At 42.9% G+C, this 26,380-nt stretch overlaps 1 long non-coding RNA gene across 4 annotated transcripts in view; it reads left to right on the top strand.

The window, feature by feature from the left end:
- LOC140471683 (uncharacterized) overlaps window positions 1–25,750 on the top strand; it is an 86,385-nt gene extending 60,635 nt beyond the window's left edge. For 2 of the 4 annotated variants that reach the window (XR_011957164.1, XR_011957163.1), the window contains one exon: window positions 14,993–15,439. This is a non-coding gene — a long non-coding RNA (uncharacterized lncRNA). Of the gene's footprint in view, window positions 1–14,992; window positions 15,440–25,540 lie in introns of those variants that run through there. The other 2 variants (XR_011957166.1, XR_011957165.1) reach the window with 2 other exon arrangements.
- Window positions 25,751–26,380: the final 630 nt, after the last annotated feature.

Raw genomic sequence — 26,380 nt, 5'->3', positions numbered from 1 at the left:
ACTGTGCTGGGCACCGTTACTGACCGTGGACAATGATATCAAGCTTCCTGAGTTTGTGTTCCTGCTAAACACCAAGACAACACAGCAGACGGGTGAATCAGGTAGCTCTAGCTGAGGGGAAACGCTGCTAAAGGCAGGGTAAGGCAAGGCAATAATTCTGTGAGCATTCAAGTCAGTTCAAAGTGAGTGTGTAAAAACATGGAGTGATCAGCCCAGAGGGACAGTCCATGAGCTGGGTGTGTGTCCCTGAGCACAGTGTCCTTGTTGCAGCATTGCAATGAGAGTTGTCAGTGCAGCCTGAGCTGCAGCATTGAAGTACTGAAGCGTACTGTCAGTGGGTCCGGGATGTGCTGGGAATGCATGGTAAGGCTGGCATGTGTCAGATGCCATCATTGGTGGGTGTGTACATGCAGCTTCTCTCTGTGCAGTGTCCCCCGAGACGTTGCTGTTCAGGATAGAAGTCTGCAGGAGCACGCGCCGAGATGGAGTCACCAGGTAACAGGTCTGACTTTCGTGTCAAATTCTCCATATTGAGTTTCCCCACAGTGGGGGAGGATATGAAGCTGCAAGTTGATGAGCGGGTGGATCTATAATAATGTGGTTGTTGATCATCAGTAATCATTCAGTGAGGATCTCGCCTCTCCCGTGCTCAAATCTTGGCATTAACAACAGTCCAGTACAGGAACAGGCCTTTCAGCCCAGCAAGCCCGCACTGACGCATGATGCCGTTCTAAAGTTAAAACAAAAGTTTTTGCTCCAACACCCTCTATGTCATTCTATTCCCTACTTGCTTATACTTGTGCCAAGATCCCTCTTAAACCTTGCTATATTGGCTTCTTCCCCTCTATCATTTCATTCCAGGCACTTTACATTCTATCTGTAACAGCAAAAGAAACTTACCTATCACATCTCCTGAACTTTCTCCCTTTTACCTAATACCTACAGTCCTGAGTAATTGATACTTCTACTCTGGGGGGAAAAAGCCTCTAACTGTCCTTCTATCTATGCCTCTGATAATTCTATAAATATCTATCAGGTAGCCCCATATCCAATGATGCCCAGGTGCACACAAACCCTATATGTTCAATTTCTCCTTCTGACTAATACCCTCCAAACCAGACAACATGCTGGTAAAATTTTTCCATATCCTCTCCAACACTTCAACATTGTGTGGCAAAGAGTACTGTACACAATATTCTAAATGTACCTCGAAATAAGTTTCTCTACAGCTGCAATATGACCTGTTAGTTTTCATAGTGCATGCTCTGATGCATGTCTGCAAGTTTGCCGTCAGTTTTCTTGATCACCCTATCCATCCGTGTTACCCCTTTCAGGGAACTGTGGAGCTGTACACCTAGATTCCTTCGTGTGTTGATGCAATCAGTAGTTTTTCCATACAATTTATACTTCTCTCCTGCATTCGACCTTCTAAAACGCATCACGTCACAACTGTCCAGATAAAGTTACATCTGTGTTTTCTCTGTCCAAGTCTGCAGCTGACCTATATCCCGCTGTATTCTCTGGCAATCATCCTCCCAATATGCACCTCCGCCAATCTATTTACAGATCACAAAAGCACTGACCCACCACTACTCTGTCTTCTCAGACCAAGCAGTTCTCTATCCATCTTACTAACTGATCCCCTTTCACTTCACCTTCTGTATGAGCCTGCCATAAGGAAGCATATTAAAGGCCTTGCTAACATCCAAACGGCCAACATCCAGCCCCATTCCCTCATCAATCAATTTTGTCACTTCCTCAAAATATTCAGTCATATTTGTGAGACATGATCCTCCCCACACAACTGTGTTGCCGGTTGCTCGTAAATCCAGATTAGAGTACTGTTGGAGCTGTACTCATTCAGACAAGTGATTATTCCATCATGTTCCTGACTTGAACCTTGGAGAGTAGATTAGATTCATTACAGTGTGGAAACAGGGCCTTACATTCCTTACAGTGTAGAAACAGGGCCTTACATTCCTTACAGTGTAGAAACAGGGCCTTCGGGCCAACTAGTCCATACCAATTCTCCAAAGAGTAACCCACCCAGACTGATTTCCCTCTGACGAAAGCACCTATCACTATGGGCAGTTTAGAATTGCCAATTCACCTGACCTGCACATCTTTGGACTGTGGGAGGAAACCATGCAGACACGGGGGGAATGTGCAAACTCCACACAGTCACCCAAGGCCGGAATTGAACCTCGGACTTTGGTGCTGTGAGGCAGCAGTGCTAAGCACTGAGCCATCGTGCCGTTCTTGATGGTTAACATATAGTGGGGGCCATACTGGTTACTGTACAGTGGGAGGTATGTCAGGCTGTGACGGTTACTGTACAGTGGAAGGTATGTCAGGCCGTGATGGTTACTGTACAGTGGGAGGTATGTCGGGGTGTGATGGTTACTGTACAGTGGGAGGTATGTCAGGCTGTGACGGTTACTGTACAGTGGGAGGTATGTCAGGCCGTGATGGTTACTGTACAGTGGGAGGTATGTCGGGGTGTGATGGTTACTGTACAGTGAGAGGTAAGTCAGGCCGTGATGGTTACTGTACAGTGGGAGGTATGTCGGGGTGTGATGGTTACTGTACAGTGGGAGGTATGTCGGGGTGTGATGGTTACTGTACAGTGGGAGGTATGTCAGGCCGTGATGGTTACTGTACAGTGGGAGGTATGTCGGGGTGTGACGGTGACTGTACAGTGGGAGGTATGTCGGGGTGTGACGGTTACTGTACAGTGAGAGGTATGTCGGGCTGTGACGGTTACTGTACAGTGGGAGGTATGTCGGGGTGTGATGGTTACTGTACAGTGGGAGGTATGTCGGGGTGTGATGGTTACTGTACAGTGGGAGGTATGTCGGGGTGTGATGGTTACTGTACAGTATGACGTATGTCGGGGTGTGACGGTTAAAGTACAGTGGGAGGTATGTTGGGGTGTGATGGTTACTGTACAGTATGAGGTATGTCGGGCTGTGATGGTTACTGTACAGTGGGAGGTATGTCGGGGTGTGATGGTTACTGTACAGTGGGAGGTATGTCAGACCATGATGGTTACTGTACAGTGGGAGGTATGTCGGGCTGTGATGGTTACTGTACAGTGGGAGGTATGTCGGGCTGTGATGGTTACTGTACAGTGGGAGGTATGTCGGGGTGTGATGGTTACTGTACAGTGGGAGGTATGTCGGGCTGTGATGGTTACTGTACAGTGGAAGATATGTCGGGCTGTGATGGTTACTGTACAGTGGGAGGTATGTCGGGGTGTGTTGGTTACTGTACAGTGGGAGGTATGTCAGGCCGTGATGGTTACTGTACAGTGGGAGGTATGTCGGTCCAGGAAGCTGCAGACTGTATGAGTTATACACAATATGATTCTGCTGCTGCTGATGGGCCATTGTACCTCATGGATGATCGTGATTGGTTGCTTGACCTGTTTAAAGTCTGTACCATTCAGTACATAACATGGTGAGGAGGGTCTGCAAAATGTGAGGTTAGCCCTTGCTCCCCATAAGGACTGTGCAGTGACCATTGTTACTGATACATGAAATGTAGGGGTGATCTGCAGCAGGCAGATCGGTGATGATGTGGTCAATTATAGGTTTCCCTTTTATTGGTTCCCCATCACCTGCCGCAGAGCTGTCCAGCCACCACAGGGTCCAGCATCAATGCTGAGCACTATGATTATATTAGATTCTGAACAGTGTGGGAACAGACCCTTCTGCCCAACCAGTCCACGCCCACCCTCCGAAGAGTAACCCACTACCATGGCCAATTCACCTGAGCTGCATTTCTTGGGACTGTGGGAGGAAACCCACGCAGACACGGGGAGAATGTACAAACTCCACACAGGTAGTTGCCCAAGGCTGGAATCAAACCTGGGTCCCTGGTGCTGTGAGGCAGCAGTGCTAACCACTGAGCCACCATGCCACTCTATATTGGCTATGTGCCATGGAGCTGCCCTCTTCTACCTGCCTGTACCTTTCAGTGGGACAGAACCTACCAGAGAGGATAGTGATGCCTGGGACATAGTCCTGTTCACAGAATCCTGGTTTACAGACAATATCTGATTGTTGCTTGATTAGTCTGTGGGAAATATACAACAAGTCAATTTTACATTCTGTATAATTGAAGAGTAAATTTCAATTTATTTCTTACATTTTTAAATAAACCAAACATCATTGTTTTTCAGTTGAAAGCAATTGAAATGAACAATAATTGATTTACCAGAGCGCAAACCTAACTATTACAGTTCAGTGAATGTAGTAAACAGCCAATTCATGTTCAGTTCAGTGAACACACCATCTTGCAGGCAGCAAAGCTGTTGGAAATGACATTGAGAAAAAACCTGAACTCAGACACAGTGTTACTGGGCCTCACCACGACGTCCAAAACACTGGCCATCTCCAAAATCTGTCCAGAGAGCTTCCAAACTGGAGCTGGACAGTTACTCACACAATCCCTCACAATAGACTGGTTAGAGACATACCTGAACAACAGGGAGATGTGTGTGGGACAGACTGGTCAATGGACTAGCACATGGCACTGGTCCAGACACAGTTCAATATTTATAACAATGACCTGTAAACAGCCATGTCTTGGAAGTATATCCCTTCCAGTGTGGGACCTAAACTCTGTAGTTCTGTACCTTGGACGCAATCCTGAATGAAAGTGTTATAAAGGTGATGGACTCCTGCAGCACATGGCATCTTACATTGAATCCCTCATAAACCATATCCAGTGTATGTTATCTCTACAATGTCAGTATCCAAACAGATTTGTGCAGCTCCATTGATGGCCGGCAGCGGTACAGCCCAACGTACTTGTGTGTGACTTGATCTGGAAATCTCTGTGTAAATGTTTGCAGCATTGTTCTAACCATTAACAGTAAAGTCTTATTACTGAAGGTCCGACATCCTTTCGTAATACGAACTTTTAGATTGTCCAATAAACACAAAATCCCCACTTTATTTAGTTCATTTTTATAACAATATGATGAAAACAGTGCACAACTCACAGTATGGAGCATTGAAATGATGGGTCTCAGTTCCACACCCAAGAGAAATTTATTATTAAGTGCAAGGACTTTGAAATAGAGCATAGAACATAGAACAGTACAGCAAAGAACAGGCCCTTCAGCCCATGATGTGGTGCCGACCACTGATCCTTGTGTCTGCACCCTCAAATTTCTGTGACCATATGCATGTCCAGCAGTCTCTAAAATGTCCCCAATGACCTTGCTTCCACAACTGCTGCTGGCAACGTATTCCATGCTCTCACAAATCTCTGTGTAAATATCCCGCCTCTGACATCCCCTCTGTTCCTTCCTCCAACCGGCTTAAAACTATGACCCCTCGTGTTAGCCATTTCTGTCCTGGGAAATAGTCTCTGGCTTTCGACTCTATCTATGCCTCTCATTATCTTGCATACCTCAATTAGGTCCCCTCTCCTCCCTTTCTCCAATGAAAAAAGTCCGATCTCAGTCAACCTCTCTTCATAAGATAAGCCCTCCAGTCCAGGCAGCATCCTGGTAAACCTCCTCTGAACCGTCTCCAAAGAATCCACATTTTTCCTATAATAGCACGACCAGAACTGGATGCAGTATTCCAAGTGCGATCTCACCAATGTTTTATAGAGCTGCAACAAGATCTCACAACTCTGAAACTCAATCCCCCTGTTAATGAAAGCCAAAACACCATGTGCTTTCTGAACAACCCTGTCCACTTGTGTGGCCATTTTAAGGGATCTATGTACCTGCACACCAAGATCCCTCTGTTCCTCCACACTGCCAAGAATCCTATCCTTAATCCTGTACGCAGCTTTCAAATTCGAACTTCCAAAATGCATCACTTCGCATTTATCCAGGTTGAACTCCATCTTCCACCTCTCAGCCCATCTCTGCATCCTGTCAATGTCATGCTGCAGCCTTCAACAGCCCTCTATACTGTCAACGACACCTCCAACCTTTGTGTCATCTGCAAACTTGCTGACCCATCCTTCAATCCCCTCATCCAAGTCATTAGGAAAAATTGCAAACAGTAGAGGCCCAAGGACAGAGCCCTGTGGAACACCACTCGTCACGGACGTTCAAGCAGAATATTTTCTTTCTACAATCACTCGTTGTCTTCTGTAGGCCAGCCAATTCTGTACCCAGACAGCTAAGTTCCCCGGTGTCCCATTCCTCCTGACCTTCTGAATGAGCCTACCATGTGGAACCTTATCAAATGCGTTGCTGAAGTCCATACACACCACATCCACTGCTCGATCCTCATCATCACCTGCCCCTCACAAAGCAGTGTTGACTGCATTTAATCAAGCCTTGCTTTTCCCGACCGTCAGAAATCCTATCCCTCAGAATCTTTTCTAACACCTTGCAGACAACAGTCGTGAGACTTACTGGTCTGTAATTGTTGGGGATTTCCCTATTTCCTTTCTTGAAGAGAGGAATTACATTTGCCTCCCTCCAGTCCTCAGGTACGACTCCAGTGGAATTCGAGGATGCAAAGAACTTCGCAAGTGGCGAAGCAATTGCATTTCTTGTTTCCGTAGCAATTGTATTTCTCGTTTCCAAAGCAGCCGAGGACAAATTTGATTCGGGCCTGGCAACTTGTCAGTCTTAATATTGCTCTTCAGAGGGTCTGTGTGGACCTGTTGGACCTAAGGAACTGGTTCCACATGTAAGCAAAAATGTGCTGAAAAAAGCAGTGTGTGTGTCATCATTTTGATTCAAACCTCAACCCACAAAGTCACATTTGAAGACCCTTCTAAGCTATTGTCCATCCTTTCAGCAGTAACTGACTTGTTAATTAATAAAGCAACATCACCTCATCTTTATCACCCTGCCTTGTCCTGTCTATAGTTCCAGTACAACAGAGTATTGAGTTGTTTGCTCTAACCTCCCTCAAAAGAGCCTCTGTGATGGTAAAACTGTCACACCTCCACATGTCAACTCATTCCCTTATCGCACCTGTCAGCCTGTCTTATAATACTCCCAGCATTAATCTAAGCTGGAATATAATACCTGGAATACCCTGTACCTCGGAGTTCTTCAGTCATTTCCTGTTTGTTATCAAGCTGCTCAAACCATGAACCACAACTCTAACTCTGGCACTAAATGAATATATGCGGAATTGTAATTTCTTTTTTAAAAAAAAACATATTCATCAAATGCAACTTTCCAGAACTGAGCAGTCAGCTGCACATACAATGAGTTTCTGATGGTTAATTCCCCACTCAGTGTACAGAGGGGACAGCCCTCAGTATTGGAGAAAGTGAGGACTGCAGTTGATGGAGATCAGAGTCAAAATGTGTGGTGCTAGAAAAGTACAGCACGTCAGGCAGCATCCGAGGGGCAGGAGAGTCGATCTTTCGGTCATAAATTCTTCATCAGGAAGGCATTGGTGCATTCCTTTATTTTTTCATTCCATGATTCACAGAATGTTGTGAACTGTACTTACTCAGGGAGGCAGCACTGTGTATTGCACTGAAATGGAAAGCAGTCAATCAGTTGGTTGGACAGGGTGCAGAAAAGTTGAGGGGAAGTATACACTGATTGAATGAATTACAAACATAAGGATAGGTAAATCCCCTGGGCCACATGGGGTTACCCTAGATTACTCCAGGAAGTGACGTGAGAGATTGGCGTGCCTTTGGTGATGATCTTTGCGTCCTCAAAGTCCACTGGAGCAGTGCCAGCCAGATGATTGAAAGGTTACAAATGATACACCCTTGTTCAGCAAATGGATTAGGGATAACTGTGGGATTGACTGAACAGTCAGTCTTACATCAGTGTGGGCAAAGTATTGCAGACGTTTCTGAGAGGCCGGATTTACAATTACTTAGAAAACAATAGTTTGATTATACATAGTCCGCATGGCTTTGTGAGGAGCAGGTCATCCCTCAGAAACCTTATTGAAATCTTTGAAGATGGAAAAAGCACATTGATGAAGCGAGACCAGTAGATGTGGTGAACAATAATGTTAACAAGGCCTTCCCCATTGTCGGCTCATTCAGAAGGTACAGAAGCATGGGGCGCAGAGACATTTGGCTGTCTGGATACAGGGTTGGCTGGCCCACAGAAGACAGAAGATGGAAGCAGTTGGAAAGTATTCATCCTGGAGCTCAGTGACCAGTGGTGTTCGACAGGGATCGGCTCTGGGACCTATTCCCTTTGTGATTTTTATCAATGATTTTGATGAGGAAGTGGACAAGTAGGTTAGTAAGTTTGCCAATGTCACGAAGGTTGGTCGGGTTGTGGATAGTGTGGAGGGCTATTGTAGTTTGCAACAGGACATTGACATGATGCAGAGCTGGGCTGACAAGTGGCAGATAGAGTTCAACTTTAAAAAATGTGAAGCAATTTATTTTAAAAGGTTGCATTTGCATAAAGCATACAGGGTTGAAGGCAGAATTCTTGGCTGTGCGGAGTGACAGAGGGATCTTGGGGTCATTGTCCATCGATCTCTCAAAGTTGCCACCAAGTTGATAGGGTTGTTCAGAAGGAATACGGTGTGTTGTCTTTCATTATCAGGGAGATAGAGATTATGAGCAGCGAAGTTATTTCTTTGCTCTATAAAGCTGTGGTTCAACCACACGTGGAAGCCTCAGAGAGTGTGCAGAGGAGACTTACCAGGGTGCTTCCTAGACTGGAGGGCATATCTTACAACGAAAGTTTGAGCTGCTAGGGCTTTCCTCCAGCAGTAGTAGTAGAGTCAGATCCATTAGGGATATTTAAGAAGACTCTTGGATAGGCACACGAAAGTTAGTGCATTGAAGGTTATATAGGTAGTCTGATCTTAGAGTGGGGAAAAAAGGCTGGCAAAACATTGAGGGATGAAGTGCCTGCACTGGGCTGTACTGTTCTATGTTGCAAATTTCACTCAGTTTGTGGATTTTCGTCAGTTGGTGAATGTGTGAGGGAGTGAGGGAATGGAGTGTGTGAGGGAGTGAGGTGTGTGAGGTCAGGAAGGTGGGTAGGGACGTTAGACCAAGACTTCCATTTTTGATGTAATTGTTACATTCACCTTAGTGTCAGCACAATATGTGTGGTTATCAAGACCAGACAAAATCCACAAGTTCAGTTATTAAAACGATTTAGGCTTGCTGTTTGCTCCTGGTTTCTACAGATACATTCTGCTGGGTGACCCATGAATCAGTATCTGAATATCCACAGACATGTATAATTTTGTTTTGATACTGTTGAATGTGAAGGTACATTTATTGGATGTAGTTTCAGAGGGTTCACTGTAAGACACAAAATTCTTCAATAGACTGTCAAATGTGAACGTTTTCACCCAGTGTCTGGCCCAGGGTGCAGATGTAGGGAGTCTGGGGGACATGACAGATGTCATCACCATAAGTAATGTGTGCGTTGTGATTCTGACACTTCATGTCCATACATCTGCTCCATGGGCCAGGCTCTGACTGATGATGAACTTCTAAGGCCTGGTTCTTGGTCAGTCATTGGTATCTAATTTAGACAGCATTTGTACCTACACTGAGAGCAGTGATAGACTGTTGGCTAGTTTCCTCCTGCTCAAGGTGGATTCCAAATGATTCTCTGTGAGGGAATGTTTCTATGACTGCCCTGACACAGGTTGGAAACTCTCTTCACAGATTCAGGACCAGGGCAGGGTCTCTGCCAGCGCTCCATGCAGCTGTGAGGTCCAGTAGCACTGTACCTGAATTCAGGCCTTTTAGAATCCACTTTTAATGTCGGTCATGATGCAAAGTGATGGGTTTGCTGACCTGAACAATGATCAGGAGATTGCCATATTTATGAATTGGGCATAATAAAGTATGAGCTACAATTATTCAATGAACAATAACTGCATCATCTCTGAAAACAATGAAGTTGATTTTATATTGATAGAATTAAAATATAAACACCAAACAATCTTTTATGATACAAAAGTAAGGAATCACATTTTTATTTGTATCGAAAAAGGACATGTTGTCTGACTGTGCTGGTGATCACAATTACACATTGAATCTCAGTATTCAAATGCATACATTGTCACCCAATCATTTGCAAAATGGTTGATCTCTCCATGATTTAATATTCAGAGTGAGCAAATGATTGAACAATCAAATAGAATTATAACTCTGACACATTTAAATATAATCAATCGATTTTAATTTCTCATCTGAAATGTGTGAGCTTCAGTTATTTGCCAACAATTCTATTAGTTTTAAAATAATGATGGAAAAGGATAGACGAGATCTAAAAGTTGAAGTTTTAAATTGGAGAAAGGCCAATTTTGACGGTATTAGGCAAGATCTTTCAAAAGCTGAGGGCGGCAAATATTCCCAGGTAAGCAGACGGCTAGAAAATGGGAAGTCTTCAGAAATTAGATAGCCGGAGTCCAGAGACAGTATATTCTTGTTAGAGTGAAAGGAAAGCCTGGTAGGTATAGAGAGTGCTGAATGACTAAAGAAATTGAGGGTCTGGTTAAGAATAAGAAGGAATGATATGACAGATACAGATATGACAGTTTGAGTGAATCCTTAGAAGAGTATAAAGGCAGGAGGAGTATACTAAAGAGGGAAATCAGGAAGGCAAAAAGGGGAACATGAGATAGCTTTGGCAAATAGAGGTAAAGAGAATCCAAAAGGTTTTTACAAATACATGAGATAAAAAGGATAAACAGGGAGAGAATAGAGCCCTCAAAGATCAGCAAGGTGCCTTTGCGTGGAGTCACAGGTGTTGGTAGAGATACTAAACGAGTATTTTGTATCAGTGTTTACTCAGAAGAAGGACATGGGAGATGTAGATATATGGAGAAATAGATGGTGATATCTTGAAAAATGTCCATATTACAGAGGAAGAAGTGCTGGATGTCTTGAAATGCATGAAGATGGAAAAATCCCCAGAACCTGATTAATCAGGAGAAACTTGAAAGGGTTCAGAAAAGATTTACATTCATGTTGCCAAGGTTGCGGGGTGTGAGCTATAGCTGGAGGTTGAACAGGCTGGGACTGTTTTCCCTGGAATGTTGGATACTGAGAGGTGACCTTATAGAGGTTTATCAAATTATGAGGGGTATGGATAGGGTAAATAGACAAGGTTTTTTTCTTCTGAGATAGGGAAGTCCAGAACTAGAGGGCATAGGTTTCGGTTGGGTAGGGAGAAAATGTAAAAGAGATGTAAGGGGCATTTTTTTCTCACTCAGAGGATTGTATGTGCTTGGAATGAACTGCCCGAGGAAGTGGTGGTGGTTAGTACAATTATAATATTGAGATGGTGTCTGGATGGGTATATGAATAGAAAGTGTTTCGAGGGATATGTGCTGAGTGCAAGCAGGTGGGAATAGATTGGGTTGGGATATCTGGTTGGCATGGGCAAGTTGGACCGGACAGTCTGTTTCCATGCTGTCTATCTCTTTGACCCTGTGACTGTAATTTAGAAATGATAATAATTTGACATGCATTATCAAATAAATAAATCGTTTATATTATTAAATTGCAGCATACAATAAGTTGAAAACTTGCTATTTTTAGAATGAATGATAAAGAACAAAGAACATTACAACACAGGAACAGATCCTTCAGCCCTCCAAACCTGTGCTGATCCAGATCCTCCTATTGTCTAAACCTGCCACCTATTTTCTAAGGTCCTGTATCCCTCTGCTCCCTGCCCATTTATATTTCTATCTAAATACATCTTAGATAACGCTTTCGTTCATGCCCCTACCCACCTCCGCTGGCCACACATTCCAGGCTGCTACCGCCCTTTGTGTAAAAAACTTCCCACATATATCTGCCCCAAACCTTTCTCCTCTCACTTTGGACTCATGACCCCGAGTAATTGAGTTCCATAATCTGGGGGAAAAACTTCTTGCTATCCACCCTGTGTATATCTGTCTTGATTTTGTAGACCTCAACCTTCAACTTTGTCATGAAAATAGTCCTAATCGACTCAATCTTGCTTCATAACCAGCACCGTCCATCCCAGGCAGCATCCTGGTGAACCTACTCTGTACCCTATTCAAAACATCCACATCCTTTTGTTAATGTGGTGACCAGAACTATATGCAGTATTCCAAATGCGGCCAAACCACAGTCCTATGCAACTGTAACATGTCCTGCCAGCGCTTGTACTCAACACCTGATCCAATGAAGGAAAGCATGCCATATGCCGCCTTGACCACTTTACTGACCTATGTTGGCATCTTCAGGAAACAATGGACCTGAATACCCAGATCTCGCTCTAAGTCAATTTTCCCCAGGACTTTTCCGTTTACTGTATTGTTCACTCTTGAACTGGATCTTTCAAAATGCATCATCTCACATTTGCACAGATTGAACTCCATCTGCTATTTCTGTGCCCATCTTTCCAATCAATCTATATTCTGCTGTATTCTCTGACAGTCCCCTTCACTGTCTGTTACTCCAACAATCTTGGTGTCATCTGCAAACTTGCTAATCAGGCAGCCGATACCTTCTTCCAAATCATTGATATATATCACAAACAACAGTGGTCCCAGCACGCATCGCTGTTGCACAACACTGGTCATAGGTCACCATTTTGAGAAATCCCCTTTCACTATTACTCTCTGTCTCCTGTTGACCAGCCAGTTCTCTATCCATCTAGATAGAACTCCCTGGACCCCATGCGACTTCACCGTCTCCATCAGCCGACCATGGGGAACCTAATAAAACGCCTTACTCAAGTCCCCCAGTACCTTCTCCAGCAACTTCCCTACCACTGATGTCAGGCTCGCTGGTCTACAATTACCTGGATTATCCCGCTATCCTTAAGAAATAAGGGGACAATATTAGCAATTCTCCAGTCCTACGGGACCCCACCCATGGTCTATCATCCTGCAAAGATATATATTAAAGCCCCAGTTATTTCCACACTCACATCCCTCAGTAACCTGTGGTTGAACCCATCCAGACTTGGAGGCTTGTCTACTTTAATACCTTTTAGAGTATCCAAAACTTCCTCCCTCTTTATGTCCACTTCATCCAGAGTATTTGGGGATCTCTCCCTCACCTCAACATCCGTCATGTCCCTCTCCTTGGTGAATACAGATGCAAAGTACTCGCTAAGAATCTCACCCAATTTCTCTTAATCCTTTCTTCCTTTGTCCTTGTGTGGGCCAAACATTTCTCTAGTTACCCTCTTGCTCCATATCTATGAAAAGAACTCTTTGGGATTTTCCTCAACCCTGTTTGCTAACGATATCTCATGACCACTTTTAGCCATCTTAATTCCTCGCTATTTACTGATGAAATGTGGCTAGTGAAAAAAAAAATAAACATTTGTTCGTGTGAGTGGTAACTCAGACCTTTTCAAAGTATTTTGTGCAAAAACAATATTTGAAATCCGTCTCAGTGCAAATAAAAAGCAAGAGAAGAAACCTCTTGGGAAGAGGAATTTTCAGCCACTGTCCCCCCAAAGTACTTCTGAGGTGGAAAAGAGTGAGGGTTTGTAAAAAGGGCACAACAGTAACTATGGGTGGCTTGAACATGCAAATTGGCTCAATTAATCAACTGGACAGTGATATCCTTGAATATAGAGTATATGAGAGAGTATTTCTGAGAGCAGGACGATATGGAAACAACCAGAGAATGCGGCAGCACGATGGCTCAGTGGTTAGTACAGCACCAGGATCCCAGGTTCGATTCCAGCCTCGGGGGACTGTCTGCGTGTAGTTTGCACATTTTCCCCCTGTCTGAGTGGGTTTCCTCTCACCGTCCAAAGATGTGCAGATCAGGTGAATTGGCCATGCTAAATTGCCCATAGAGTTAGGTATATTACTCAGAGGGAAATGGGACTGAGTGGGTTACTCTTTGGAGGGTCGGTATGGACTTGTTGGGCCGAAGGGCCTGTTTCCATACTGTAGGGCATCTAATCTAATTTAGATTTGATATTATTTAGCATGGAAGGATTGGTGAATGAGCTTTATCTTGGAAGAAGTTACCACAACATGCTGGAGTTTCACGTTCAGATTGAAAGAGTGAAGACTGACTCATACATGAGAGTTTTAGTGTTAGGCAATGATAATTATACTGACCTAAGGAAGGAAGGCTGTATGGTCTGGGGGGAGCAAAGATCAGTCAAAGGCAGGACAGCTGAAGAAATTTGGCAAATAGTTAGGGAGATACTAAAGATTGAAGAGGAATTGCATAACGGAGAAAAATCATCCATACCTTGATAAGGAAGTCAAGGATAACATGAAGGCACATCCCAGTACATGTCATACTGCACATGTTAGTCACACTGTGGAGGATTGGGCAAGTCAGTGGCCTCGTGGTATTACCATTGAATTCTTATGTGATAAACCCAGATAATGTTCTGGTGACCTGGGTCCAAATCCTGCCACAGCAAGTGGCGGAGCTTGAATTAAAATCTGGAATGAAGAGACTGATGGTGGTTATGAATCGATTGCCAAGAAAAACATACCTGGTTCACTGATGTCCTTTAGGGAAGGAAACTGCCGTTCTACCATAGATTCACCACTCTCAGACTGAAGACGTTCCTCCTTATCTCCATTCTAAAGATTATCTCTTGACTCTCAGGCTATGTCCTTGATCTTTTCTCTCCTCAATGTGAAAGCATCTTCCCAATGTCTACTCTGACCAGGCAACCAGTATTCTGTATGCTTCTATTAGATCCCCTTTCACCCTTATAAACTGCAGCACCTATCGACCCAGAGACCTCATATGTTGAGCTTGTAATTCCTAGGACCATTCTTATGAAGCTACTCTGAACATGCTCCGGGGTGGTACATCCTTCCTGAGTTATGGGGCCCAAAACGGTACACAACAAACCAAATTTTGTCTGACCAGAGTCTTGTCGAGCCACAGAAGTCCATCCATTCAAGTCATTGCAAAAGAAATGCGATCACTGTATTTAAGGCCACCTTAAATAATAATCTTACGATGGACAATAATACATTTACCATGGAGTGACAAAAGTGAACAATGATTAAAACATGCTGGGAAGAAGAACCTAGCCTTGACCAAAGTCTCTGTGCTCTTCCACATGCTACAGAATGCAGACAGGCTGCGGCTACCCACAAATGGTTGCAAACAAACCTGACAGCTCCAGACCCTGTAATACACACCTGAAATTGGACCTGAATGGGACCATGGAATGTCGCCTTTGGGCCATCAATGTGACAACCCCAGGTTGGATCTGATTAATCAGGGTAAATGAACCTGATCATTTCATTGGCAGATTCTTCACACCCTCCCAAAAGGCGTGAAGACTTGGGAGGATAAGAATCAACGTAAAACTGCTTAGAGACTGGTAGCTCGAGAAAAACCACTGAAAGACAAGACACCTACAAGACCATCAGAAGAACAAGAAGACTTCACCACGTGGAATCTGGTCAACTTCTAGTGGGGTGATATGTGATCATCCAAAGTTCAGTTAAACAATAAGATAGATTGTAGTGTTTTTCATTACGGTATTGTACGTTTTATTGTTCTAATATTAATTGTGTTCAATAAACAAATATCATTGTTTATAAGAGATGTCTCAGTTCTTTTGCTGAATATAAGATTTCAAACACAGTATTTCCCTCAGTTTCTTCATCTAGATTCTTCATGTACAAAGTAAAAAGTTGTGGTTCCCTTGCAAAATACCAGTTGTCATTGGCTGCTATCCTTGAAGGACCCTTTTATTCCCACTCTCTACCTTCTGCCAGACAGTCAAGCTTCTGTACACACTAGTACCTAGTCTCTGACACCATGGGCCCTTGTCTTACTCAGCCATCTCCTGTGTAGCACCTTGTCAACGTCCTTCTTGAAGTACAGATACACAGTATCCATTAGCTCTCCTAAGTCGAACCTGCTTGTTACATCCTCAAAGCATTCTAACAAATTCATTAGCATGACCTCCCGTTGATGAAACCATACTGACTTTGCCGTACTTTACCAGGCACTGGCAATTATTCAGAAATCTCATCAATCACAATGGATTCCAGGAACGTACCCATGACCGGGGTTAGGTTAATCAGTTTTTAATTTTCTGTCTATTGCCTCATTCCCCTTTTAAACAGGATGCCAGTGAGATCCAAGATGGCGGCGGCCCAGTAGGTCTCAGTCTGCAGAGCTCTGCCCAAAACTCAGGCAAATTGAAGTGTCCACCCTCATCTCACCTGCTAAATTGCTAAAATAGCTTTTGCCCAGCAGCCCTAGCCATTCTACATCAAACTTTAGCAGTCTGATGCTTTTTAAAATGACCAGAGGTAAAGTCTCTCACAGTTCACAACGGGCAGAGCCCAGGCAGGGACTTTCCCCCCACTACCCCTTAGCAACAGAGACGCCTGCGTCCACCCCGGGGCGTGACCTGCAAGGGCAAGCCTAATCTCGGAATTTCTTAAACTCTGAGAGAAGATTGATGAGTCCATTGAAGAGACACTGTTCAGGTGGGAGTCGATCTCGGTCATGATGCAGAAACATGACGGAGAGGTCGAGAAACTCGGGCAGCGTGTCGGGGGAGGGGTGGGGCGGGGCAATGGGCCTCGGCCTCCGAGACCACTGATGAGTCATCCATGGGTCAGGTGTGGGCTCTGGAACATCGAGATCCGACCTTAGATGATCATATTGATGACCTCGAAAATCGAGGTCATCGGAAAAATATTCAGTTGCTGGGCCTTCCCGAATGGGAGGAGGAATGTCAGCTTGTTGATTTCCTGGAGCCATGGCTCCCACAGCTGCTGAAACTGGAGTTGGAGCTGGGCTGGTTGCCGGTTGAGCGGGCCCACCGGGTTGCTATGCGCCGGCCCGGCTCGGACCAGCCCCTCTGCCCGGTCCTCGTTCAACTTCAGCATTAGAGGGAAAAACAGATGCTGCTTGAGTCCACAAAAATGTTGGGGAAGGATCGCCATGCCATGATATATAAAGCCTCCAGGATAATGTTGTTCTCTGGCTGTGGTCCGCAAGAGGAAGGCAGTTGATGAGGCGAAGAAGCGTCTGAGGGATTTATATGTTCAATATTCTATGCGAAATCCGGCAATGCTATGCTACAGTCATGGAGGATCTGTATCAGATCACCGAAAAAAGGAAAAGAATTCCTGAATGTTCTCAAATAAACTGCAGGATTGGAACTGTATGGATAATGACCTAATTTTGCCCCCCTTTTCTTTTTCTTTTTCTCCTCCTTTCTTCCTTTTTTCTCTTCTCCATCTTTCCGTGGTGGTGGGGGAGGGGGAGTGCTAGCTCCTTATCCTTTCTATGGACTCTTATCTATCGTGCGGTTTATTTGATGATTGGGGGACTTTGCTGAGTGTTTATTTATTTTTATTTGGTTGCTTATTACTTGCTGGGATTGTAATTTTGTAATTTTATACATTTTCATCTTGTGTTGTTTTGCTAAGTGTATCGAGGTGATGGTGGTTTAGCTCGTACACTTCTAACATCTGTCTTATAAGGTGTTGGAATTTATTTACTCTATATTGTAATGCCTGTGCCGAGGGCATGCCTCTGGCTGGGAGATGTTATGGTGGGATTATTGTAAGGGAGTAATGCCCCTTGTGAACAAGGGGAAAAGTTTCCTTTTAAATATGTTTTGTGTTATTTGTTTTTAGGAATAGTTCTTAGTTGTTTTGATTTAGCTTTTTTAAAGAGTATTTTATGTGTGATTCATTTTTGGTTTTTAACCAATGTCTTTTGGGTGGGGTTCTCCCTCCTGTGGGGTCTCGGGCTTGCTTAGACTATCGTGGCTAGTCATTCGTTTAGGTGGTACACCTGCAAAGTCAAGGGGAGCCACTCATTAATCAAAAGGAAAAAATATTATCAAGTCTTAAAAAAAGAAACGTGGATGTCGCCCTTCTACAGGAGACATATCTACTTGATAAGGAGCATTCGAGGCTGCAACAGGGTGGATTCGGCCAGGTGTTCTTTTCCTCTTTCAGCTCAAAAAGTAGGGGAGTTGCCAGTCTTACTGGGAAGCATCTTCCCTTCCAAATGCGAAGCCAGATAAAAGATGAGTCTGGATGGTATATATTAATTAAAGCCCTAATATATGGAGAGGAATATGGGAATTTGAATCTCTATTGCCCGCCGGTGCACCATTTAAATTTGTAATGGAAGTGATCTACAAGTTGGTTGCTCTTGGGGTGCGCCACACAATTACAGGGGGAGATTTTAATTGTACCATTGTCCCGAGGTGGACAGAATACCTAAGAGCTCTGTGGGCATATCTTTGAGATCTAGGCAGTTGGTGGATCTGATTAGGGAGGTAAGGCTGGTATGTATATGGACGTGTCTTCGCCTTCAGGGTAGAGACTTTACTTTTTATTCTAACCCACGCAAGTGCCATACCAGAATTGATATTCGCCTGCCCCCTCGACCCTTTTGAACTCAATATTGTTTTGCAAACTATGTAATATAACTATTTTAGAACATGCCGCATTATATATGGAGGCTAAGACTAGTGATGACGAGATAGCTTCCCGACATTGGTGTATGGACCCTTTCCTATTGAAGGATAGTAAGTTCATAACATATTTCTCTCAGGAATTTAAAACCTTCTGGAATATCAGCTCAAACACGGCCGGTAACCCTTCGGTGATGTGAGAGACTGGTAAGGCAAATGTGCGAGGCTTGGTCATGTCATATTCTGTGACCCGGAAAAGACACAAGGGAGAACAAAAGCATCTGATCGAGACTCGCCTGAAGGCAGTTGAGACAGCGTATGTGGGTAGACCCTCCATTACTAGACTACAGCTGATCACAGCCCTTAGGGCAACTTTGTATGCCACACTGACTCAGACAGCAAAGAGGGATATATTATTTGCGAAGCAGAGATTATTTGAATACGGTGACAAGCCTGGCAGGTATCTAGCATACCTTGCATGAAAGAAAAAGGCTCCCCAAGCCATTACGTCTATTGGAAAGAGTGCTTGTACCCTGACTTGTGATCGTGAAATGAGCAATGCAGCCTTTAGAAAGTTCTGTTTCAAATTGTACAGTTCAAAGAGCTGTGAGGATAGAACGACGAATATAATCCTTTTTTAAAAATAATATGGCCCTCCCAGGCCTAACCTTGGAACAGGTGTTGTTCCTGAATTCCCCCCGGCAACCCAGGAAATACAGGAGGCGATAAGGCAGCTCCAGGGTTGCAAAGCGCCCAGACCAGATGGATTCTAGGCTGAGTTCTATCAAGAATTTATTGGGGAGTTGACCAGGCCACTTATAAATATGTATAATTCTTCACATAGTCAGGGCTGCCTCTCGTCTTCTCTGAGAGAAGCAAATATTTCTCTCATTCTTAAAAAAGGTAAAGGCCCCAGATGACTGTTCTTCGTATAGACCTATACCTTGTTTAATATGGATTTTAAAGTTCTCACAAAAATGTTGGCATTAAGACTGGAGAGGGTGCTGGGACGTCTTGCCAGTATATCCAATTTTCCGGATGAATCCCGTTTCCCCTTTCCGTGGTCACTGGGAGGTTTTCTTAATTTTGGTATTTTTAATACTCCGGCATTTGGTCAGCTATATAAAACCAATTATACACATTTGTTTGAGAAAATAAGATACGACCTTCAACGCTGGGAAGATCTCCTGATATCCTGGCTAGGGAGAATAGCTTTGGTCAACATGACCATCCTACTTCGCTTTTTATACGCTATGAGAATGCTCCCCTTGTTGCTGCCGAGACAGGCGCTGCGTTAGCTTATGGTTGGCTCGACTCCTTTATTTGGATTCATAGACAGCCGCTTATTAAATTAGAAAAGCTGCAGCTACCACAAGTAAGGGGTTGGCTGGATTTTCTGGATTTCAGGAGGTACCATTTGAGCTCTCTATTATCGTACGTAACTGATTGGGTCTCTTGTGAACCACAGTCAATCTGGTTACATATTGAAGCTTCCCTCGGAAAGTATCCCCTCATCAATCTACAATTTTTGGACAAGATGAGAGTTATTACGGATCATTGTAAAAATTCTATTGTATTAAATACAATCAAAGCCTGGAAGATAATGCGACAGGATGCGGGTAAACTACAAAAAACCTCCCTTATACTCCTATAGTGGGAACGTTGTGATTCCAGCCAGGGCTGAGTGATGCGGTATTCAGAACCTGGGAGTGCAAAAGTATCTCCTGTTTGGGAGATCTGTTCGATGGGGAGGTCATGACGTCCTTCGAACAACTTCATCAGAATTTTGGGCTGCATAGCAAAGATCTTTTTCGATATTTTCAAATAGGCGACTTTTTGCAAATTGATAATTAATCCTTATAAATCGGAGAGGGAAAGTAGAGTGCTTCGGCTGATGCGTCCGCCCGTGCCCAGTACTCTCTACCACTAACTATTTAATAAGGTATTGAAGGACATGGAATGGTTATATAAAACCTAAAGACAAGAATTGGGGATAGAAATCTCCTTTGACGTGTGGGAGGGTATCTGGGAAAACGCCAGGAAGATCTCTATCTGTAACAGAACTCAGGCTATCCAATTAAAGATAATTCGTCGGGCTCAGATGGCACCTGAGTGATTGCAAAGTTCAAGGCAGGAACATCTCGAATGTGTCGCATATGCAAAATAGTCGTTGGTAATCTCACGCATAGTCTGTGGACCTGTTATAAGATCTGCAGGTAGTGGGGCAGAGTAGCGAATGCCCTGGCAAAGAGTTTGGATACAGAGATTGGGTTGGACCCAATGTCTCTACTTTCGGGCTCCCCAAATTTCCCCTTTTTGGAAGTACACGGGAGGAAATCATTCACTATCCTTCCCTTTTGATTGAGGAAAGATATTTTATCGAATTTGGTATCCGAAGGTCCCGCAGGAGTTTCAAATTGGCACAGGATAGTCATGGAATATATCCCCTGACTTACTTATGAATATGGTGCACCAAAAATTGAATTATTTTATGGAATATGGGAGCATTTGTGAACTACATTTGCACAGATATATAAGCCACATTGTTCAGAGCCTTTGTTTAGCCGTGGGGACGGTTCTGGCTGGTTCGGGGGCCCCTGAGAGCAGGAATCCTGTACCAATATAGGTTCTGTTATGAGTTAATATAGATTTACTTTGAATATGTATCTAGTTATTTATTTACTTATTTATTTTCTTTACTCCTTTTGTCTATTGTTAGTAATGCAGGATATCCTACTTCATGTTTTGATAGTTTGTAGAACAGATTAGTAGTTTTTACAAATTCTATATTGGGGTTGTTATTATATTGTAAAGCACAATAAACGAGTTTGTACTATTTTTGTAATTTTGTAAAATATTTCAAAAATCTTCTGTTTTCAATAATAATATCTACTAAAAAGACAGGGTGTCACGTTCGCAATTTTCTCGTCTTCTGAGACCCTCCCTGATTCTAGAGATTCCTGAAAGATCACTATTAATGCCTCCATCTTGTTTATTTATCCATTTAGTTATTCGAGCAATTTCTCCTAATCAGCTCTGCCTCCTCACTCTCTTGAATATTTGGGATATGTTTCATGTCATCTGCCGTGAAATCTGACGTGAAATAATTATTCAGTTTCTCATCTATTATTTGTTCCACACTACTATCTCTCCAGCGTCATTTTTCAGTGCCCCAGTATCCATTTCTGCTTCTCTTTTTTGCCCTTAATATATCTAAAGAGACTCTTACAATCGTCCTTTCCAGCACTGGATAGCTTAACTTCGTATTTAATCTTCTCCGTCCTTATTTCTTATTTTGTTGCCTTCTGTTCATCTTTGTAAGCTTCCCAATCCTCTGGTTTCCCACTGCCATTTGCCATGTTATCTGCTTTCTCTTTTTCTTTTACCCTAGCCATGCATTCCCCAGTCATCCATGGATACCTCATCCTCCCTGTACAGTGCATCTATTACCTCGGGATGAATCTCTGCTGTGACTCCTAAATTGCTCCGAGAAACTTCTGCCATAACTGTTCCACTGTCTATCCTGCTCGGCCCCTCTCCCAGTCAATTCTGCCTAGCTCCTCCCTCATGTCTTGGTAGGTGCCTTTATTCAGCTGTAATATTAACTCCGGTTCTACCTTCTCCCTCTCAAACTGAAGAGTAGGTTCAATCATATTATGATCACTGCCTTCAAAGGGTTCCTTCACCTTAAGCTTCCTTCTCAAGTCTGCCCCATTGCACAACACTAACTCCAGTATTGCCCATTCCCTTGTTGCCTGCACATAAGGTGCTCCAAAAATCCATCTCGTAGACATTCCACAAATTCCTTTCCTTGCAAACCACTGCCAGTGATTTTCCCAGTCCACCTGCATATTGAAATCCCCCAAATCACTGTACCTTTGCCTTTCCTACACATGCTTTTTTTCTTGCCATCTCCTGTTCTGTCTTGTGTCCCAGCTCCTGCCTACGATTCTTAGGCCTGGACATAAATCCAACTATGGTTTTGCACCTTTGTGGTTCCTCAATTCTGCCCACACATATTCCATACCATCTGACTCTACTTCGAGTAATGGGAACTGAGTAATGGGACTGCAAAATACTCCAGCATTACCACAAATTTCTAGCTAAGGCATTGAGTAAAAAATATTTAATTGTCAATTACTTTGAAATGTCGCCAGAGTGTATATCTTTGGCCAAATATTCTGTCTGTATTATGGAAAAATACAATTTTGAAAATTTTGAAAATGTGAGAGAATGAAGATATGACGACGACATGAGTCTATAAAGAGATTAAGATGGGTCAAGTGAACAGCCAAATATTGGTGTATGGAGCACAGTTGGAAAATATGTCTGTGCTCAAAGTTGTCTGAAGGTTGAATGGAAACGCAGGGTATTATTTCAATGGAGAGATTGGCTTGAGGCACAGAGGAACCGAGGAACTGGGAACCTGAATTACAAAACAAAACCTTTTGGTGCACATCATTTTTTAGGGAGGTAAGTTAAATGTTGAAAGTTTCTGAAATAGAATACATTTAAAAGTAGGGAATATTTTCTACAGATCTACAAGGTAAGGGTTTAACCACATCGAAAGTGCTATGACCACAATGATATGAAATGCTGTACAGAGAAGATTCATTCAGCTGACTCTTGTGAGGATCGTTTATTTCAGGAGGAAATCTTGAACTGACGGCCCCGGATCTGCTGGGGTTTAGGCAAACAACATGTGAACTTGTTTAACTCCAGAATATTCCAAGTAGTTGTTACAAATTGAATTCTGAAACAATATTTCAGCTTGTGTGAGAGATTACCACGAGTGGACGGAAGAATATCTCAGTAAAGAAGATGGTGATTTGATGTAATCCTCTCAAAGTGTTGTGTCTTTGTGGAACTCTCTTCCCAGATAGCACTGAGGGATAAGACATTGAATAATCCTAAAACAGATTGTTGACTAAGAATGACGCACTAACGTTGTAAGGGCAAAGGAGTGATGTGTGATTGAGGTCACAATCAGATCATCCACGACCTTATCACATGACGGAGCTGTTTAGATTCCTTATTCCTGACGCTAGTTTCTACATTTTTGTTGTCTTCAGATACTGAAAAAAAATGACACGTTTCTCATGAACATGAAGATTTTTCTTTTCAGATTATTGGGCACAGCTTTCCATATGTGACTTTTAAACGGCACTCAAAAGCACTCAGGAAAGATTCATGATGTTGCAGAGACATCAGGAGCATAGGACAAAGGGAAAGCCTCGCTTGAAACTGCTTTAGGAATCAGATTGGGTCGAATGGATAACTTTAACAATGCAGATTCCTTTCAGTTGTTCTTATGAGGTGCGTTTCATTAGCAAGGCCAGCATTCTGTTGCCTGTGTTTAATTTCTGATCAGAATAGGGTGATCAACCCCAGGGGTTATTGTGGTACAGAAACACTAACAAGAATGTTACAAAGGGAGAAATAGGGTTCTTAACAATTTGATAGTGAAGGGAGAATGATATAGCTTCAAATCCTGTGTGTCCTTGGAGATTGTATTCCTCACTATTTGATGCTCAAAAGCTATGGAAATAGTGATACCACATTCTCTGTTTCCAACAATTAAAGTGACAGTCATACAGCATACAAACCGACCCTCCAGCCCAAAACAAATACATCAGCCAGAAAACACCAATCTATGTTATTCCCAGTTACCTGAAGACCTATAGCCTACTATTCCCTTTCATTTTGCATTTAAATGCTGCGTTACCGTGTATCTGTGTACTGAGCTGTTTTGTTCTTTCAATATATGTACGAAATGATTTCACAGAAATAGATCACACAATTTCAATGACAGCGTCAAACCCATCAGATCAATAAAATGTCCTCATTGTTTAATAATTATTAGAAAATTGGGGTTTCTTTTTAGTTCATTTGGGATTTTAACGTCGCTAGACCAGCATTAATTGCCCTTGAGAATTTCCAGTCCAGTTGATGTTGGTCCATCCAAGTGGCTGTTGGGAGGGAGTGCCAGCAGTGCATCTCATGTGGCTGTTTAACTGGGAGTAAATATTACTGGTGGTGGATGGAGTGTTAAACAAACTGTCACGTTGTGATGAACAGCTCGCAGGATAACAGACTCTTTGTCAATACAAATATATGGGAAGGAATTCATTAGTCTTCAGAGAAATAACAACCTTACACGAGAAGTCTATATAATAATGAAACGAAGTCTGTTTCTGTGTTATTGGTGAATTTAAAATAACTGTGTTAAACAGCTGAAGTAATGCTGATGCTGTCGTTGGGCAATTCTTGCACTGTGCATGTGAATTATCCTGGATAATTTCAGAGATGGCTGGGCTGTCCGAAGTTGAGTAAGTGCTGATACTCCATGGGATGATGCTTGTTAGTAATCTCGTCACTTACTAAGCACAGTTCGATGGAACAATCCAACAAGTCCAACTGCTTCAGTATATATCAGAGCTTTCATGGATGCCAACACATGGAATCATTTAATAAAGACAACGCCCATCGTGTCTCCATCACTCAGTGCTGATAAAAGTGCTATATAAAGTTTGTGAGGTTACCTTCCTGAACCACCCTCCCAGACAATGCATTTTTGACACATATTATGCTCTGGGTTCAAAACAGATTTCACAAACTCTCTCTTAGTATCCTCTCTTTCACTTCAAACGTATTTCCCCTTTGACTAAGGGGAATAGCTGTTGTCTGTTCACTCGTCCCATACCTCTCATGCTATAGTACACCTCTGTCAGGTTCACCCCTCACCCTTCTCTGCTCCAAAAGCAAATGTAACCTATCTTCATGGTTTGAGTTCTCTCTTGTCTTGTTACATCTTCCAAAATGCAGCACCTCACATATCTCAGTTTTACCTCATTGTGACCCACTGGCTAATCATTGTGTCATCTACAACATCGTTTATCATCCTCCAATATCACCCACCCCCCACCATCTCCCACATTCTTATCATCACCATTTATGAATTTCAGAAAAAAAAACTTGATTTTCTTCCTGTTCTACCAATGTGATTTCAGAATTGGGAATTCCAGTCTCTTGTTTTTTTTCCAATTTTGGTGAATTTACAGCGTGAATCAGTTATGGTCTTTTGTGAGAGAGCCTCAAACAGTATTTTGGACATGGAGTTGAATTCTGCTTTTATACTCTGCCCCTCTGCATGTATTATTCATAATGCTTGGACATCATTAACCTTGGACTAACTTTTGGCACCTTGTCCTGCAGCATTTCCAATTTACGTGGGCCTGTAATTTATTCTTTACAACATTCGTTGCAATAGTCGGAGCTGGAAGAACCCTTTCATCTGCAGGATGGACACAGGCTTATTCATTAATTTTGTTTGAAAGAGCTGGAGCAATGATGATAAAGATTGAATTAAATTCTGGATTATGAACACACTATAGAAGATAATTCACGTTGTCATTTCTACGTTGAATGGGAAGCAAATAAAAAGAACAAATACCCACCATTCTGAATATTGTTTGAAAAGTGATGTCATGTAGATATAATGCATTAAAGAAGACCACCCAACAATTTTCTTTTGAATATTGCGAGGACATTGTTCAAACAAACAGTGTTCTTGTCTTTTGCTCCTTATTCTTTCAACTGATATTTCCCTGTAATTCAAGGTGAGATCAGAGTGACTTCCCTTTCAATCGAAGCAGGACTTGACTGAGGGTGGAATCAAGGACCCTGAGCAAAACTGTGATTAATGGGAATTAGAGAACATTCTGCAATGGGAATGGGAACAAGAGAAAAATCAGTCTCTGAAAGGTATCTTCCAAGTTGCATGTCATCCTGACAAGGGACTAATTAGCTGTTCATTCACAAGTATTTGTTAAAAAATCTTGGAATACCCCTACAAACAGCTCTGTCTGAAGCTGCTTCAGTTCAGATTGAAGAGGTAAAACAGGGCAACTCTGTGTCGCTTATTCCAGAGCCATTGAGGATGACAAATAAAGTCTGCCCTTGCTGGTGCCTTCCAAATCCCGGATGAATATGTCTTGTTAAAAATACAAAGATATTTTATGTTTTCATAGTTATATGCAAACTATCAGAAAGGTA

This window comes from Chiloscyllium punctatum, unplaced genomic scaffold (genome assembly GCF_047496795.1).
Source record: "Chiloscyllium punctatum isolate Juve2018m unplaced genomic scaffold, sChiPun1.3 scaffold_153, whole genome shotgun sequence".
In the NCBI taxonomy this organism is placed as follows: domain Eukaryota; kingdom Metazoa; phylum Chordata; class Chondrichthyes; order Orectolobiformes; family Hemiscylliidae; genus Chiloscyllium; species Chiloscyllium punctatum.
The sequence above is the reverse complement of the archived record's forward strand: the minus strand, read 5'-3'. Positions and strand labels throughout refer to the sequence as shown.